At 44.9% G+C, this 17,105-nt stretch overlaps 1 protein-coding gene across 3 annotated transcripts in view; it reads left to right on the top strand.

Annotated features, from left to right (window-relative positions):
* The window catches only part of ASIC2 (acid sensing ion channel subunit 2), a 551,273-nt gene that overhangs the window by 406,428 nt on the left and 127,740 nt on the right, over positions 1 to 17,105 (top strand). The window lies entirely within an intron of this gene.

The following is a 17,105-nucleotide window of genomic DNA, read 5'->3' as shown; positions in this document are numbered from 1 at the left end:
CGTGCACTGGAACAGGCTCCCTAGCGAAGTAGTCACTACACCAAACCTGTTGGAGTTTAAGAAGTGTTTGGACTGTGCTTTTAGTCATATGGTCTTAATTTTTGGGTAGACCTGTGTGGTCAGGAGTTGGACTTGATGATTTTTGTGGGTCCCTTCCAATTTGGGATATTCTACGATTCTACAAAATCTTGTTAGAAGGACATCTGTGTAGTCAATTATCTGCTCGGATATCTTTGAAATGCTAAAGGTAAGAACAGTACTGTTCACGCCTATATTTTCAAAGCTTCTAATTATAAAGCATGGACAAAAAGCAATGCAATTAAATGTAGGGAACATTGACGGCATTAACAAACTGGCTAGGTGGGCGCTAGGACAATGTGATGCAGAAGGCAATGTCTCAAATGCCTGAGGATGAAAAATGGGACAAAGTCACTTCCATGAGATGTATCTGCTTTTCTCAGCAGTGCATAAGCCACAACAAACCCACAATGAAAGGAAGGGTTGTAATGCTGAACAAGAGAGAAGAAACGTGTTTAAGAGCCCAGTCTAACGGGTTTCAGTCATGCACGGGAGATGGATTTGGGACTCTTATCCTGTTGCCACACTGTTTTTCCCAGCTGTAGACTTTTGCTGGCACAAAAGGGATTTGCTGCCACTTTGTCTGGGAATCTGGGGGAGCACCTGGTGTATTTGTCAACGTGCTTGTGGACTGGCCCAGTCCTGCATCTTCCCCAGCAGTTCCTCAGGTCTGCTGCTTGAGGTTAGCCCTGTCCCAGGTCCTGGCTCTGGGCTGTATCTGCACAGTGTGGGAAGGGCTGAGGGTCATCCTGTGTGGGCTGGGTGTTGGAATGGGGGAGATAATCTGAAACATGACCTGTTCTGCACAAGTAAGGTAAATACAGTGATACTGAGACACATGCAAAGACGAGAGCTGCTTGTTTTCCTTCAGAAGCTTCCTGCAGGATGCAGGAGAGGTCAATTTGTGGTGCAGAGGCTTAGCCAGGCTGTCCAGTCCCTTCAGGGAGTGTTGAACTGGGGACAGGAGGTGGTAAATGGCACAGTGAAGGGACAGGTGGGCTCAGAAGCTGGAGAACCCTCTGGGAGCACATTTGTACCCCAAATTCAGCTTCAGGTGAGGACTGGCACTAAGCAAAGCATTGCTCAGGCCAGTTTGCAGCTAATTTGATGTGACTTGATGCCACCAGTCTCCTTGCTGGCTCTTAGCAGCTTTTCTGTCTTTCTGGAAGAACCTTTTTGGTGGTGGCTCTGTCAGGGGCATCTACTTGGGAACACCACCTTCCCCAAATGAAAGCCAGGTGGGAGATGTAAGGCAAGGTGTGATGGTCAACTTCTTGGTGGCACCTGCGGCAGCAAATGTTTTGGGCAAAGTAACAGTCAATGAGCTAGAGCAGAGTGTCCCCAAAAGGCACCCTAGGCTCCGTAAAGAAAATAGCTATGAAATTTGCTTCAGTTTTTGCAGTTCATATATTACATTTCCAAAGCCACTCTGGTGGCTGAGGGGCAGCTGTCGCTTCAGAAGTGCTGTGCTTGCTCTTGCAGAAATCTGGGTTTTATTCTTTTGCCTCATAGTTGTTTTTCTTCAACTGCAATGAAAGCTGCTGAGGCTCTGAAGATGACTGGTCTATGTAAAAACTAGGAAAAAAACATGAGATTTTCTTCAAATTTGTTGCAAAAAGTATAATTCAATGAACCTGGGACAAAATATCAAACCTAGAGCACTACAGACTGAGGATAAGGTAATTTCCTTCAAAAAGGGGTGATGCTGCCTGGCTGGGGCTGGTGTCTGAACAGCACACGTTTCCCTTGTCATCCCTTGGGTAGGCTATCCATCTGTCCTCTTCTCTTGGCTATGTCCCTCTGCAGTGCAGTGACTCAGTTTCCTCAACCTGCTGGGAAATGTTGCCATTAGACAGAACTGAAAAAGACTCCACAAGTGTTTGATGGGGTTTGTGAGTTTGAATGCTCACTACAGGATAGATGCATTCTTCACTAGCAAGACTGTCATGCTGTAAAGCCCTTCTTGAGGGGAGAGGAATTTAATCCTGATAGTTATTCTCACAAAGCAAAAAAAAAATGCAGATTTTCAACTGACTAAAATCAAAAAGTGTTTGAATTGTCTCAATGTATACAAAGCCAAGTATGCTTCCTGTGGGAAATGAGCACCAAGCTGTGTCTGTGAAGAATAAATGAGAGTTTTTATTCTCTGCAATATTGCAGGAGCTTGCATAGGAGGAGGGGGAATTCCCCTTGGGGACAGAATGAGCGAAGTAACAAAAAGCACTTGCAGAGTTGTTTGGATTCCTGCATGCCAAAATCCTTCTGTAAAGCTGAGCAATTTGACCTTGATCACAAAACACTCTTCCTGCAAACCCACAGCAGCTATATTTAAGCCAAAGCATCATTAGCATCCACCACATCTCCAAAGGAAGGGACAGCTTGCTGAGGGGCAATAAATCACCTGAGCATTTTGGTCACCTCAAAGCTCTGAGTAGCTTTTCCCTTTTTTCCTCCTCACTGGCTGCTGCTCAGCTGGGGGAGGTTCATCTTAGTTAGGCTGAGCTGTAAAATCTAATGAGAGTCCTCTAAGCATGTACAATGGTGATCATGCACAAATACAGGCATCCAAATATGTCTATGTATATACTTTTGTATGTACTTAGGTGTATATGTATATATGCATACATATCTTGCTATTTTATATATATATATATATGTATATAAGCCCCAACTTGGAAAAATGATAAACAGATTTAAGTTTCTTTGTCTTTGTTACCACACAATCTATCTTCATCCCTAATAGCAGCAAGTGGGGAAGGAATATCTGTACCACCACAGGAGAGAAAAAATGCGTTTGTCTAATCAAGCAAGTCTTTTGTCCCTTTGCAAAAATGTGCTTTGCATACCAGGTATAAGATTATTTACCATCATTGTCTTGTTGAGGAAAGAAAATAACAAAGGCAAAGCCCTACATAAGGCAAAGCCCATCATTACTGAATACAAAACAGAGCCTGAATACTGGAAATAGGATTCTTATTTGCAGCTTTAGAGATTTTTTTTTTAACCTCTGAAGCAGCACAGTCTGCTATGTGTTCCACTGTTTGTGAGCGTGTGTTTGTGTCATATGCTGTGCAGGCAACATTTAATGCTAATGAGAAACAAAGAATTTCTGCAATCCCAAACAGTAGAAAGAAAGCTCAATTAAATGTCTGGCCATGGGAAACAGATTTTATTTTCTTTGTACTGAATAGGAACAAGAGACTTTGTCCTGTCTATACAATATGGATGTGGAAGACAATCTGCTTCCTGGCCAGGAAAAATTGTGCTATAATCTGCTATTATCCAGGAACATCACTCTTCAACACTAAAGTTATTGATAATAAAATCCACCTTTCTCTAGCATCGTTCCTTGTATTCATACATCATTTTGTTATTTTTGTTTTTGTTGTTAGGAGTATGTTATGACAGGTCCATTTGTTTTTGTGCTGGTAGGTGTCCCTTATTTTCTGAGGAGAAAGCTATATCCTCAAAAACTCTTAGTCCTTTCCAAAAGGAGACTGAATTGGGGTGGTTTGGACCTGCCCATTGGACAGGCCAGGATGGAGAGGACATGGGGACAGGACACAGGACCCCTCCAGGTTGGCTTCAGACATCCAAGACACAAGGTCACTTGCTTAAACTGAGCTAGCAACATGGTGGGGAAAAGAAAGGGAATGAGATAATGACAAAAGGAGATTCAAGGCAGCCTTTTCAGGCTGATCTCTAGTGCATTTGGAGGAAGGCAGGAAAATGTATTCAGATGAGCAACTATTAGAAGAACATGATGAGAGCCTGGTGCATGAGGAGGAGCTGGTGCTGCACAAGCAGGAGATGAAGAGGTCACAGCACAGGACCAGGTGTAGTTGCAATGTCTATAATAAGATTTATAATTGCTTTCCTCTTAAAGCACGGAGTTCTTCATGCTATAGCCTAGATAACTATATAGGGAACAAACTGGAGCTCTTTACCTTTGACATAAAATGACCTCCCCAGAATGACAAGACATGAATTCAGACCAAGAAAAAAACAACAATCAATCAGCTGTAGCACCCAGCAGTAGAGAGGAGCAGGTGGGACAAGCCAAAAGAGTTATTCTGGAATGAGGAAGGGGCCTAGATATTGAAGAACAAGACTGAGAGAGAACTTGCTTAGCTGCCAGCTGGGCTTCACTATGGGGAAAGCAAAGGGACTATGATGGTCTGGCTTTGCTCATCAGCTAGGTTATGCCTGTGGAGGAAATGCAAGCTCAGTAGTGGCTCCAGGAAAAAGGCTTAGGTTCTTCTTTTGCTTCAGGACTTTCTAGTGAATGAAGAAAGAGCAAGTGCAGTGGTGCAGAGAAATTAATTGCTCTGCTACAGGTGGTAGAGAACTTGAAGGTCTTATGGAGGTCTTATGGTGGACCTCAGCTCATGGCCCGCTTTGCAGAAGGGCTGGCAGATGATGTCTGGAGTTTGTAGCCAGCTGTCTGGATTGGAGAGGATAAAGATAGTAGACAGTGTGCTCCATAAAAGTTTACTAGCACAGCAAAATGCAGAATTCTTGAAATATTCCCCTTTAGAAGCATGTCTTTTCCAACCTTGTATGCCTAGGTTTTCTAGGTAAATGCTGTTGCCATTATGAGAATTTTGCCAATGCATCATTTAAACAAACTGATTTAAAAATAAATCTTGAACCAAATTGCTTATTTTGCTGTATGCCCTCTGCTTTTTCCCACTGAACTGGGAAGAGAGGTGGCTGGAGCTAGATGAAGGGGAGGAGAGAGATGCCACATCCTCTTTCTCTGGCTCTCTCCCTAATTATCACATGAGAAAAGAGTTGGTGTGATGTACACACACACACCGTTGTTTGCATACTCCTTCCCCTGGCAAAGAGGCTTTCACTGACCTGATTTCACAAATGAACCCAAGAGCTTGGATGTGACCTGGAATGGCAAGATGGGGCATAATCATTAAACCTTAGGGGAGCTGAATGGGACCAAGGGGTGAAGCAGAAGCTTTTCCAGTCTGCAGAATGGGACTTGCAGCCTTTAAATAAGCAAGCAGAGAACATGGTCTCATCCCCATCCCACAGAGACAGCTGGCGGAGAACAATTACAGCACAATTATAGCTGTGTGCTCCAGCTCAGAGGTAGTTCAAAACAACACTAACAGTCTTTTTGCTACTCACGACTCAAACATAATACGCATGTCCAAGAACACAATTTGCTGGAGCAGAAACAAACACTCGTCAAGAGGAAGCAGAGAGCCACTTATAAAGTAAAACACTTGTAATTATCATATGCAAATGAGCCAAACTACAGGTTGCATTGTGTGCGTGTGCATAGCCTGGTTAATTTGGAAACAGTTCAGTAGTTAAAAGTGAGCTATAAGGTTCTCATTATGCAATTAGAACTTTAGTGAAAGACTCATTAATCTAAGATGCAATTAGTCAGGCTGCTGCCACACAGAGTTCAAAAGTGATTTTGTTGGGTGGTGACTTTGCTGTTCATGTGGCATTGGATGAGGTATCTCTGAATGTTTTGATAGGATCTTCTCATTTTGGGCTTACATAGATGCCATTTGGATTGATACAAAAATGACAAGAATAGGAATTCAGTTAATTTGAAAGTGTCAGCTGCTCCCTTACATCTGAATTTTCTGTTTCTTCTAATCTCTGCTATTTTTCCCTGTGGAGAAGATTTATATCTAGTGCTTAGAAACAAAAGCTGGTGTAATGGCACTCAGATATCGCAGTAAAAAGGGGAGCACTATTTCTGAGAAAAATGAAGCCAGTCAGGACTCTTGGATTTAGTTATCAACCCCACCAGTGGCTCTTGGCATGACTTCCAGGGAACCCAGCATGAGCATTGTTGGCAGGATCATTGCATAGGGCATGCTTTCTACTGCAAAAATGGAGCTGCAGAGATTACAGATACCAAACAGATCATAAGGAACTGGGTATTATCTTCAGTTTTTCAGTGTTGTTGAAGTAAATCATTTACTTTAGGTCCTTCAGGAGTCCTTTATGTAAAGCTAAAACTGCTCAAAATCTCCATATCGCACTCTAAGGCCTTTACTACAAGAGGAAAATGAGGCTTCCCATTACTTCTGCCCCAGCTTATCCACAAATAGCTCCTGTGCTGGCTTCCTGCCCGGGGCAGACTTCACCTACTTTGCACAGGTAAAGCAAACATTTTAATATGTCCCAAGAAAATGGGGTAAAAAGTGATTTAAGAACATAAGTTCTTAAAGAGATACAGCTTCACCTGGGTGGAATAGTTTGCCAAATCTTTCTGTCTCAAGAATAGTGATTCATCATCAGCAAGCTATTCCTTGGATGAATTTCAGCCTTGCAGAATTGCCTGTGAGACATATGCAGAACACCAGAAAAAGTCAAAGTGTAATAAACTCTCTGGTTTGAAGCCTCCTTAGGGTGTATTTAGTGAGGGACTGAAGAAAATACCTGACTTCAAAATGAAACCTTTTATATTAGGCCAAGCAAAATGTTCTGTTTAGCCTAAAGTTTATTTTTTCCAACTTTTCTGATTGACTAAAAAATTTCAAGGATTAAAATTTCAGGTTGACCCAAAGCAAGTTTTTATTTGTTTGTTTGTTTGAAATTGCCAGTGAAGCAAAAAATCAATTATTTACACTGTTCTACCTAGGATGTACTTACCTAAAGCATGTAATATACAATTTGCTTGACTAGCTACTGCCAGGGAATTCAAAAGCCTGCTCCAAAGGGTGTGTTATGGTGGGGCTTGCTGATGGGGTTTAAGAAGCGAGAAGTCACAGTTGTTCAGGATGAGACTTCATCTGGAAGTCAGCATCCCATGCTTGTGGCCCTGTAACTCCCTTGGTTGCCAGCTCAAATACAAATAATTACAAACCAGATTCAGTCAGAATTATAATGAGCTTCGTATATTGAAAACCTGGACTCCGTCTCCAGCACTGGCTAGTAGAGGATGCGTAAGGGAATTGTGTAAGTAGAGGTCAGGTGTATAAAAATGCTAATATCTTCCCTCCCTGGACAGCTCAAAGACTTTCTGAGCCAAAGGTGGTGGAGGTTGTGGAGGTCAGTGCAAAATAAAGTAGGCTAGCTTTGATTACCTTCAGCAGAGATTTAATTAATCTGCTTGATTCTGTTCTGAAACACATTGGGAAAATTCACACACTTCATTCATCAGGGTACGTGGTTTTCTATAACTGAGAGTAGTGAAAAGCAACCTTGGACAGTCATTTTATATCAGCTTAGTGTGCCAGAGCATAAATTTATGCCTTCATTCCCTGATAGCAAAGGTGGTGTCTATGCAGATGGTTAGGACACACAAAAAAGACCTCATTTGTGTAGAGCAGTTTGGGTGGAGGTTTTCCCCCCCTAAAGGGGACTGCAGGAAAGTTGAGGAGGGACTGTTTATCAGGGGTGTGGTGACAGGACAAAGAGGAATGGCTTTAAACTGAAAGAGGGGAGATTGAGATGAGATATAAGGGAGAAATTCTGCCCTTCTGAGGGCAGTGAGGCTCTGGCTAAGGCTGCCCAGAGGAGCTATGGGTGTCCCATCCCAGGTGGTGCCCAAGGCCAGGCTGGATGGGGTTGGGGGCAGCCTGGGCTGGGGTAGGGGGCCCTGCCCATGGCAGGGGGTGGAACTTGGTGAGCTATAAGGTCCCTTCCACCCAAAGCCATTCTGTGATCTTGTAATGAACAGCTGAAGCTGCTGCTTCTCTCAAATGAGCCCCAAGTGGTGAAGAAAATGCAGTTGCCCACTGAGGACACCTGTAGCCTGAAAGCCCAACAAGTCCTCTTTGATTTCCTAATCTGCATTTGTCTGTGGTTAGCTCCTCACTTTTGAGTGCTTTAGGGATTATCAGCATTGTGAATATAAATCAGAAAGGAGGAGATTCAGGATTTTAGGCAGGAAAAACACCTTTTGTCAAAACAGAGTGCCCAAGATCTCTGCCATCTCACAACTGATCCAAGCTCTGTGTTACAGTATCATGTCCCTGAGGTGATTTTGACTCAGCTCTCAGGCCCACAGTTCATATCTGTGATTTCCCATTTGCAAACAGCTCAGATATGCAGATTTCCCTAAAGCCAGCCACATCTGCAGCTGGGATGCTGCTTGGGCAGCTCAGAGTGGAAGGGAGATTCCTTTCCTGAACTGTATCAAGTGAAACATTGGGATGAGACAGCAGCTAAACTGAGGAGTCACCATCCCTGGGGGTGTTTAAGGAAAGGTTGGATGTGGTGCTTAGGGACACAGTTTAGTGGGTGATACTGGTGGTATGTTGAACCAGATGATCTTGGAGGTCTTTTCCAACCTTAATGACTCCATGAAATTCAATGAGTTGACCCTCCTAAAGGAGTCTGGCCTGGTAGTCTCCTCCAACACCAGGCTCAGGCACAGGCCACATTTGGTGAACAGACTGGTCCATGCCACTGGCTGTAGCATCCTGCATCCATCCCACGTCTCTGCTGTCTGCAGGTCAAAAAGGCCTCTGGTCAAGGGGATGGGCTTGTTGAGATTGGACTTACCAAGCATTTCACCAAAGGTCCTGGGCTATCTCTTGGAACAGTCTCTCTCCCATACTTCTATTACCAGCAGCTGCAGTTGGACCTTGAAGAGATGTTATTTTATGTCATATTGAAATAATTCAGTAGTGCCTTGGAGCTACAAGAAGATTGAAATCACCTTTATATTTCCTCTCAAAATTTCAGGCACCTCAGTCCATACATGTGGTGCAGCTGTGACCTCTGCTCAGGGCTCTCCAGGGAAAGCTGACGTGATTTAAAGGTCAGCACAGAAGTGTGATTGCTGGGTAGAGTCCACAGTGTGAAAGCAGTTTCTGCACTGGGATGGTGAATGGATTACTCACCTCATAAAACTACTTAGTATGTCAGCTGGAGAAATGGGGTCTTTGTCAAAAGGTGAAGCTGCAGAGTGAATGGTCAATAGTGGAAAGGGCAAGACCCCTCTCCTCTGAGACACCCACTAGGCTGACAGAAAACACAGAGACATTGGCAGGGTTTAAGCATCTTGACTTGAGCATCCAGCATCTGTGTATCCAAACAAGAGTCACCCAGCATCCTCGTGACCAGCCATTGGCTGTCTCCATGGAGATGAGTGCTGCTGCTCTGGGGACCACAGCAGGATGGTATCAGGTTGGAGAAGATCATTACCACAAAATAGAAATGGCCACAGCTGACTGGAGAGAAGAGACTGAGCAGGCAAAGCAATGGGGACATCTGTAAGTACTCTAGTGCTTCCTGCTCACTCACCAGGGTGTGCTAGTTTTATCCAACCCTGTCTGCTGGAGCCACATGGTGGGACAGGACTGCATGCTTTTCTCTTTTCTGCCCTATTAAGCTCCTGATCCTCTGTATTGTGCAAATGTGACCTCTGTGCATCCTCTGAGGCTTAGAATCTAGATGAAAAAAAGTGAATGTTTGTGGATATCTGCACACGCGTCTGGTGATAGTATTGTAATGTTTGTCCAGTATCAATACACAAGGGACAAAGGTAGCAGACTCACCAGCTTCTAACTCTTGTGTTTGGCTTTACCATGCCTGGATCATCTGCAATTGCTTATAGGAGGCTTTTAGAATCTTCTAATTGAGGACTCCTTGCTTCATTATTAAGCAACCTTCTATTTTGTGCTCCTTCCAGATTATCTGTCTATTGACAGTGTTCCCTAGTTTTCCCTGGAGATGCTTTGCTCTTTGCAAATGGCAGTTTTGCTCTTGCACTTTAAAATCAATGTCATTTTTGCTTTGCAAGTGTCCTTTTTTGCTTTTATTGCAGCACCCCTCCTTCTTCCCCTCCAAGTCCAGGAGAACTCACACTACGCCCAGTGGAGAGACTACAAGTGTCTCTGACTGGTGGAAATTAAAATTCAGGGTTCCTTACTTGCTGAGGTAAATACAGAATTGCTTATTGCCACCTCTTGGTAGGAGTAAAGAATGGCAAGTGGATTTTGTCCCCTTGGAAAAGATAAGGGGGTGATTGGAGACATCCTGTGAACCTAATTCTCCATTTCCCTCCACCTGCAGGGATGACAGTGGGGCTACAATGAGACCTGGCCATGCATTTTGAAGCATTGCTGTCCTCAGGTGCAGAGAGGTTCATAACATCGGTGTCTGAAAGTCTCTGGTGGTACGCATAGAACTGTGTACGGATGGACATAGCCTTGGTATCCACCATTATGTGTTCACTGAACCCTGAACCCCCCAGTTGTGCACTCCCAGGGGCTGCTTTGGTGTGCCAAGGACCTCAGTTGTCTCCCTGGTGGGTGGGCAGCAGGGACCTGATGTGCTGGTGCAATGTTTGCCTACCGCTGAGCCAAGTAACTTTGCTCAGCATGAAGCAACCTTTCCTTGGGGGCTTCCTCAGCACCTTTTTCTTAAAGACACTAAGTTATGTCGAGGGACGTAGAGCCCCAGGAGAATGGTTCATTGTGGTTTATCAGCATAAATAAATTTACCTTTCTGTTAGAGCTGCTAAAGCACAGAACTGAATCTTTCACTTAAACATCCCACATGAGTGTTTGTGAGTGAATAAATCATGGGCCACCTGTAAGGGACGGAAGAAAGGTGTGTATGTGTGCATGCACCTGGGCAACTGAGGGATGAATCAGAGAAGGGAGCTCCTTCTGTGTAGCACTCCCTGTGCTTTGCTGGGGCCAAGCATGAAGAAACAAAGGGAACCACTGTGAAGGTCTTGCATGCTTCAGTTCTCCTGATGAAGCAGTGCTTTCTGTTTCCAGCACTTAGGGAATGGTACGTGATACTACACAGCAGTTCCCAAGGAAATATTCCTTTTTCCCCATTTCTTCCTTTGAACTTAAAAAGTCTGCCTTAAGATATCAGAGGAGAAGAGTTGCAGCTGCACCTCCAGGCTCCTAGCAGGAAATGGAAAGGTGATCCCTTCACCTGTGTGCGGTCAGGGCTTGCTTTGGCTGCATTGTGGCTATGAGAAGTAAAATCTGCCCCAGCTTTCTCACCACTGGCTGCAAGGGCTGCGTCTAGCTCCTGTGTTTAGGGCTGCATAAACCCTGATGATGCAGTTGCTCTTGAGTTTGGGATTTTCATCAATTTCAAAGACTTCCCTGTTTTTGTAAGCCTTTAAAAAAGAGGTGTGTCAGACCTGCAGAGCTTTCTCTGCATAAAAACCAAGGGGCTTTGAAAATCTCATTCCCCCCACTATGAGTCAGATAAGACAAATACTGTTGGTAGCAACTTGCTTGATTAGAGTGAATTTTAGCTAGGATACTTCAAATTAAGCATTTCAACAGCACATTGGCTTCTCATCTGTCAGTGTTCTCAGCTCTGGGCTAGAAATGTGCCTGGACAGACTGCAGAGACCCTGCCTGAAGAGTCAAGTGGTGGCTGGAGAAGGCTCTGGGGATGCAGCATTTAATGACTGCAGTCCTGCCTATGAATGTGCACTGAGTTGTATCTGCAAGATAAACTAACTGAATGCATCACAGAGTCCTTGCATGAATTTTATCTATTTTTTATCTATACATTCCTTATAAAGAGTTGTTGGTCTGTTAAAATTCCTTTGTTAGAATAGCTAGTAAATGTACATCCAAAATGGACCCTCACCCAGACAAAGCAAATTCATCTGAGAAGATGAATGAGCATTTGCAGAAAATTCATTGCTTGCTTCTCCCCACCCTGGTGATGATTATATTCTAGTTCTGCCTCTCAGGGCAGACAGAAACACACACATCCGCAGATGTTTATATTTAAGGAGACACAGAGCATCTCATTTTTTTTCGGGTTATAGAGGGTGAAACAGCAGCAGCAATCTCCCATACCTGGTTTTACTGAGAAAATACATTTCTCAAGGACTCTGGTTTCTGAACCTTTGTTCCCTCTTCCTTGTGTATGCGGGGTATGCGTTTGTGTTACCTGTGTACCAGAGTCCACATCCCCTCTTTATCTCTTGATACATTATTTATTCATCAGCCCTTCTGGGTCTGGTTCTTAGAAGTTCTTTAGTTCTGAGCGTTCAGCAATAAGTCTGATCGCATCTGTGAGTGGCTGCCTTCCTCCTCATCATCATCCCCTTCTGAGGTCAGTTTGGAAGTTGCATTTCTTTAGGAATGAGAGAGAGATTAAAGGGAAAATAACAATTCTTGCAGTGCATCTGTTGGAAATTTGGAGATTTCCTTATCCTGTATCATTCTTGGGAGTTCTTCATGCTCCTTTATCAGCTGTGTGGGATTTGGTAACCCCCACGTAGGTATTTGATGCCATTTCTGATGTTCAGGGTCCACTTCAGACCCTCTCCCCCTCCCCCCCCCCCAGTCTCCAATGTCTGTAGGTTTCGTGCAATTGGGCAGTTCCTGCCTGCCCATGCATGCCGAGCGTCACTAGGCACCATGTTGAGCAACTGAAACACACAGACACATAAACCCACTGATGCTCAAGCAAGGACAGAGCTCAGTCCAGCTGGAGAAAACACAGCAGTTGTTATTTCTTAGCAAGCCTTCCCAGTCCTTGTCAGGATATGAAAATATGCAGATGAAATGACAGATTATCAATTCTTCTTTCCAGATGGGAACAAAAAAAGAGAAAAGGACAAATCCTCTGAGGATGAAACCATCTCTGGACAGTGCTGATTACAAGATCTACTAAACATTGCTGGTGTCCCCCTGACCTGTTGCTGTTCAGCAAAGCAGTGGCTCCCAGTAATTTCTCCCTATGGTTTTGGGGAAGTCGTCACTACTCTCAGAAAAAATATCACCAGAGCTAATTGCCAGGCATGGGGACAAGTGACAATGGGAGGGCCATCCCACGATAAACTGCATACCGGGTGTTTTCTGACAGTCATTCTGTCAGACCGGATGGCACAAGATGTAAATTGTGTGTTTTTAATTGGAACGAGCAGTGCCAGTCATGCCCACCAAAGGACTTTGCTCACTGCGGTGAAGTTCATTAGCAGCAGACAGCAAGATAATAGCCGTTCCCTCCACAAGTGGTGAGAAACGTCACTTTGATGAAGACGTGTAACCATGGGCACAGCGGGCTGCCATTGGCAGCTCAGCGGTGCTTTTCATGGCATAACTCAGTGGATCCTCCCCTCTCTCATCAGTCTTAAGTGAGACCCAAATACACCCCAAGCAAATTATTAATGACTAATAACAGAGCTGGGGAGCCCAAACTGAGAGGATCAGCAGAGAAATAGGGGTAAACAGGAAAGCAAAGCATCCCCTTGCCCTGCCTTCAGCTGTTGCACCCCAGTTCTGCAGCTTGCTCCCCCAAGAGATGAAACAGCTACAGTCTGGAACTGATCCAGCACATCCACCAGGCACAATGCCCTAGGCTTGTACACCAAGGACAAGACATGAAAACAGAGCCAAGTGCTGAGGTCCAGGGTAACATTTACTAGAAGTCTTTCTGCTCCTGGATTTCTCCCAAGTTGATTCTCATCATTTCCAGACTTCCAGACTTGTGGTATCAACACTGCGCCAGGCTGCCCCGTGAGCAAGCCGGCCTTTTCCTAGTCCCTAGTTAAAAATGGAGAGAGAGATGCTTGTATAGCAGCATTTCAATGGGGGGGTGGAGGGGGGAGGGAAGGCTCTTTTTGCAAAGATTTTCCTGCCCCAGCTGAGCTCACAGGAGAACCTCAATGTTCTTCTCGTGCTGCTGGGGTCACAGTGAGGAAGGTGGCAGAGCTGTTTTGCTGCCCACAGCCCAGGTCTGTGCAGTGCTGGGAAGGGAGAAAGCTGTTAAAAAATACTCAAGGTCTTATCCAGAAGAATTTACTGGCCAGAAAGTGGAAGATGGAGAAGAGAGGTCTCCAAGTGCATGGTATGAAATTTGTCACCCTGGATTGGAGGTGGCTGATCATCCTCTGCCCATCCAGGTAATGACAGTGGCACAGTTTAGCTCTGTGGGGGATTGCTGACTGCACTCATGTAAGTTCTGTAATGTCGGTGTACACAAGGGTGAGCAAAGACTCACATAGATCCAGACAGCTCAAATTCCTCAAAGAGCTGAACAGAAGATAAAGGTGATTTCTGTCCCCAAATACTTTGCAGCATGTCCCCACAGGGAGGACTTTGTGCAGCAGCTGGAATTTCGGTTTCATATTAAAGTGACTTCCCATTCAGTGCAGCCTGAGCAGGACTGAGGCCAGGATATACATCTTTGCAGCATGTGGCTGCAGGTGGTGATAGCCTTCCTTGCTGGCTAGAGCATGCATGCTTGTGGCTACCTGCTTGTGGAGCATCCTTGGTCTGTGCACACTTGGCCTCTGGCCTCCCTGCTGTCCTTCAGGCAGAGCTCCTCCAAGGAACACCTCAAAGAGCACAGGGACGTTTCTGCTGCAGGCACGTTGCCAGGCCCCTTCAGTCAGCCTTTTTCTTACAAAGCAGGTCATGATAAATATTACAGGTAAATGAAAGTCCCATTAGAGGTCTGACATATATCGAGCAAATCAAATATGTTCACTTTCTTTGCATGACTAATAGAAGGTCTGGCCTTCTCCTAACTTCTTTTTCTCTTGGTGATACACTGAATGCTTATTAGGTGGTTAAATATTGCATTTACAAGGAGATACATCTGCCTGTGATACCTCCATTTGTGCCTTGAATTCTGTTTCTGATTATGGTGGCTATTTTTAGCCCAGACTCATGGCCTGGTGGATTCCCATTATAGACGTGAGCTATGGAAGGCACTCATCTCAGGTTGTCTTGAAATGAGGACGTCCAATCTGCTGTCAGCCGTGCTCCCTAATTAGCACAGTGTGGTGTAGGCTTATTTATTATTGCTTGCTTTAGAATAGTATCCAGAGACACTGCCTGAGTCAAATCCGCCCCCACACACCACAGCACAACACAGAGATGGGCACAAAAGAAAGCATGCAGAGTACTTCTAGTGGTGAAAAGATAAACACAGGTAATGGTGGGAATGAAGAGAGAGAACTGAAATGGGTGATGAAATGGTGGCATGGGCGTCGGTCGGATTCTGAGCTCAAAACCAGTGCTCTGAAAACCCTTGGTTGTTTGCTATTGAATCCACCGCAGTTTCTAATGCAAAAGTTGTGGGCCCTTGGAATCAGCTCCAGAGTGAGGTTTTAGCCTAGAGGAGGATTTCTGGAAAGAAACGCAAAGGGGGTAATGTGCTGGGGATGCCAAGCAAGGAGCTCCCAACCCTCCCCTGCCTCTCTCCTTCCCCCCCATCAGCACAATTTAGCAAGCAGACTTATTTTTATTATTTACCTTTTATTTTTCTGTAAGCATCCAAAATCACAGTGCTGTGGCAGTGTCCTTTAACAAGGACTGCATCAAGCAAAGGCTCAAAGACATGAGGCTAATTAAGAGCTTCCTGAGAGTCATTTTATCTATCAGTAAGTGGCATGAGGCAAATTCATGAAGGCAAATTGAGCCTTCAGCCTGAATTTTTGCCATGGTGTTAACAGATGAGTTGGTTTGTGTCCTGTGTGTTGACAGCTGGGGAAAGTAAGGGGGATTTTATGAGCTGCTCTTGGTGCTTATGAACCTGCTGAGGCTTGCGGCCCCTGCTCACACTTTGCCTCCACTGAAGGAGCTTGGTAGCTGGGACACTTGCAGCATCTGCTTGGCATGGCACAAGGTATCACTTTGTTCCTTTCAAGCAATGTTGCCACAAGCCCCCAATTCTTCTAAGTGAAGTGCTAGCTAGAGCCCAGCTGGGCCTGCTAAGGAGAAGGGCGACTATCCTGGCATTTATAGGCAAGCATTAACACAGAGCAAGGCCATCTCCCCATGGAGCGCATGTGAGTATTTTTAAAAGCTAGGCTTTGAATCAAACCCTCTTGTGTCCCATCTCAAGCTGCCCAGCAAGGGGGCGCTTCAGTGGAGGATGCTGAGAAATTACTGACAACAGCAAGTTCCCTGTGGCCCCAAAGGTACAGGGACATGCTAAGGACTTGAGGGAACAGGGAAAAAAATATAGCTGATGATATATGTTGTTTCCTCTTGAGATATTTATATCATTCAGAAAAACTCTAGAGGAAACATGGTTGCCTTCTGAATTTGTTACTGGGACGTCTTCAAAATAAAACATTTCTCTGGAGCCAGAAGAGATTGAAAGAGGGAAGTACTCAGACTTGGTAAAAAGCCAGGGCTCAGTTCTTTGGCTCTCAGCAGGGCGAGCTGCTCGGGGCATGAGCCTGCATCCGCCCCCAGCTGCCTGCCTGTGTTGCCGCCCCACGCCCGCTCCTGGGATGGGGATGGATGAGCAGTGGCAGGACCAACAGATGCATTCATGGGCCAGTAAAGCAGAATGAATTTTATTCAAAAGAATTAGGAAAAAAAAAAATTAAATTAATTGTGGCCTTAGAAAGCATTTAATTCAATCACATTTCCAAAGCCTCATCCTCCCCTCAATCCTTTCTTATTCCTGCGTAGCCTACACATAAGTCAATATTATTTAAGCCTTGGGCATCCCATATTTTTCTATATGATATAGATCAGTGCTGCTTCACTGTTTATTAGCTCCTCTCTTTAGCTGGCAGTAGGTAGCTGCTATTTTCTGTCCAGTCCTCACTGTACTGCTGCAGACAGGTCTTATTGCCTTCCCATGTGCTTATGGACATCCCAGGTGCAGTGTCTGACCAAGTGCTGGGGCTCCTCCGTCCCTGCGGGTCATCTTGGGTCTCAGCTCCAGCACTGTCATTTGGGTAGTACCCAGAAAAACGCCTGGGGCACTGTCCAGGCACCTTCCATGAGGGGATGGCAGAATATGTCCTAATTTATCTGACACAGCTGTGTTGCAAAGGCAAATGTGGGTGCTCTGAAGCAAGAGTTTTGCAGACCCCTAGTAATGTCATCAGTGTTTTCAGTAAACTTATTGCAGTGGTTTATTCCAAACAGGCTCCAAATACCTGGAGGTGACAGGAAGCAGGACTGAAGCTCTGGGAAAATAGAGTATTTTGTCCATGTTGTAGACAGTTCCCTTTTCTCATGTCAGAGGAAGCCTCTTTAGTCTCAAATTCTTGAAACAGAAGCAGAAAGCCCCTGAAGTTGCAGTAGTCTTCTCTGCAACATCACTTTTCAGGACAGAGCAGCTCTTCCAATCTG

The sequence above is a fragment of the Anas platyrhynchos genome, chromosome 28 (genome assembly GCF_047663525.1).
Source record: "Anas platyrhynchos isolate ZD024472 breed Pekin duck chromosome 28, IASCAAS_PekinDuck_T2T, whole genome shotgun sequence".
NCBI classification, from domain to species: Eukaryota; Metazoa; Chordata; class Aves; order Anseriformes; family Anatidae; genus Anas; species Anas platyrhynchos.
This window is presented reverse-complemented; position numbering and strand designations above follow the sequence as displayed.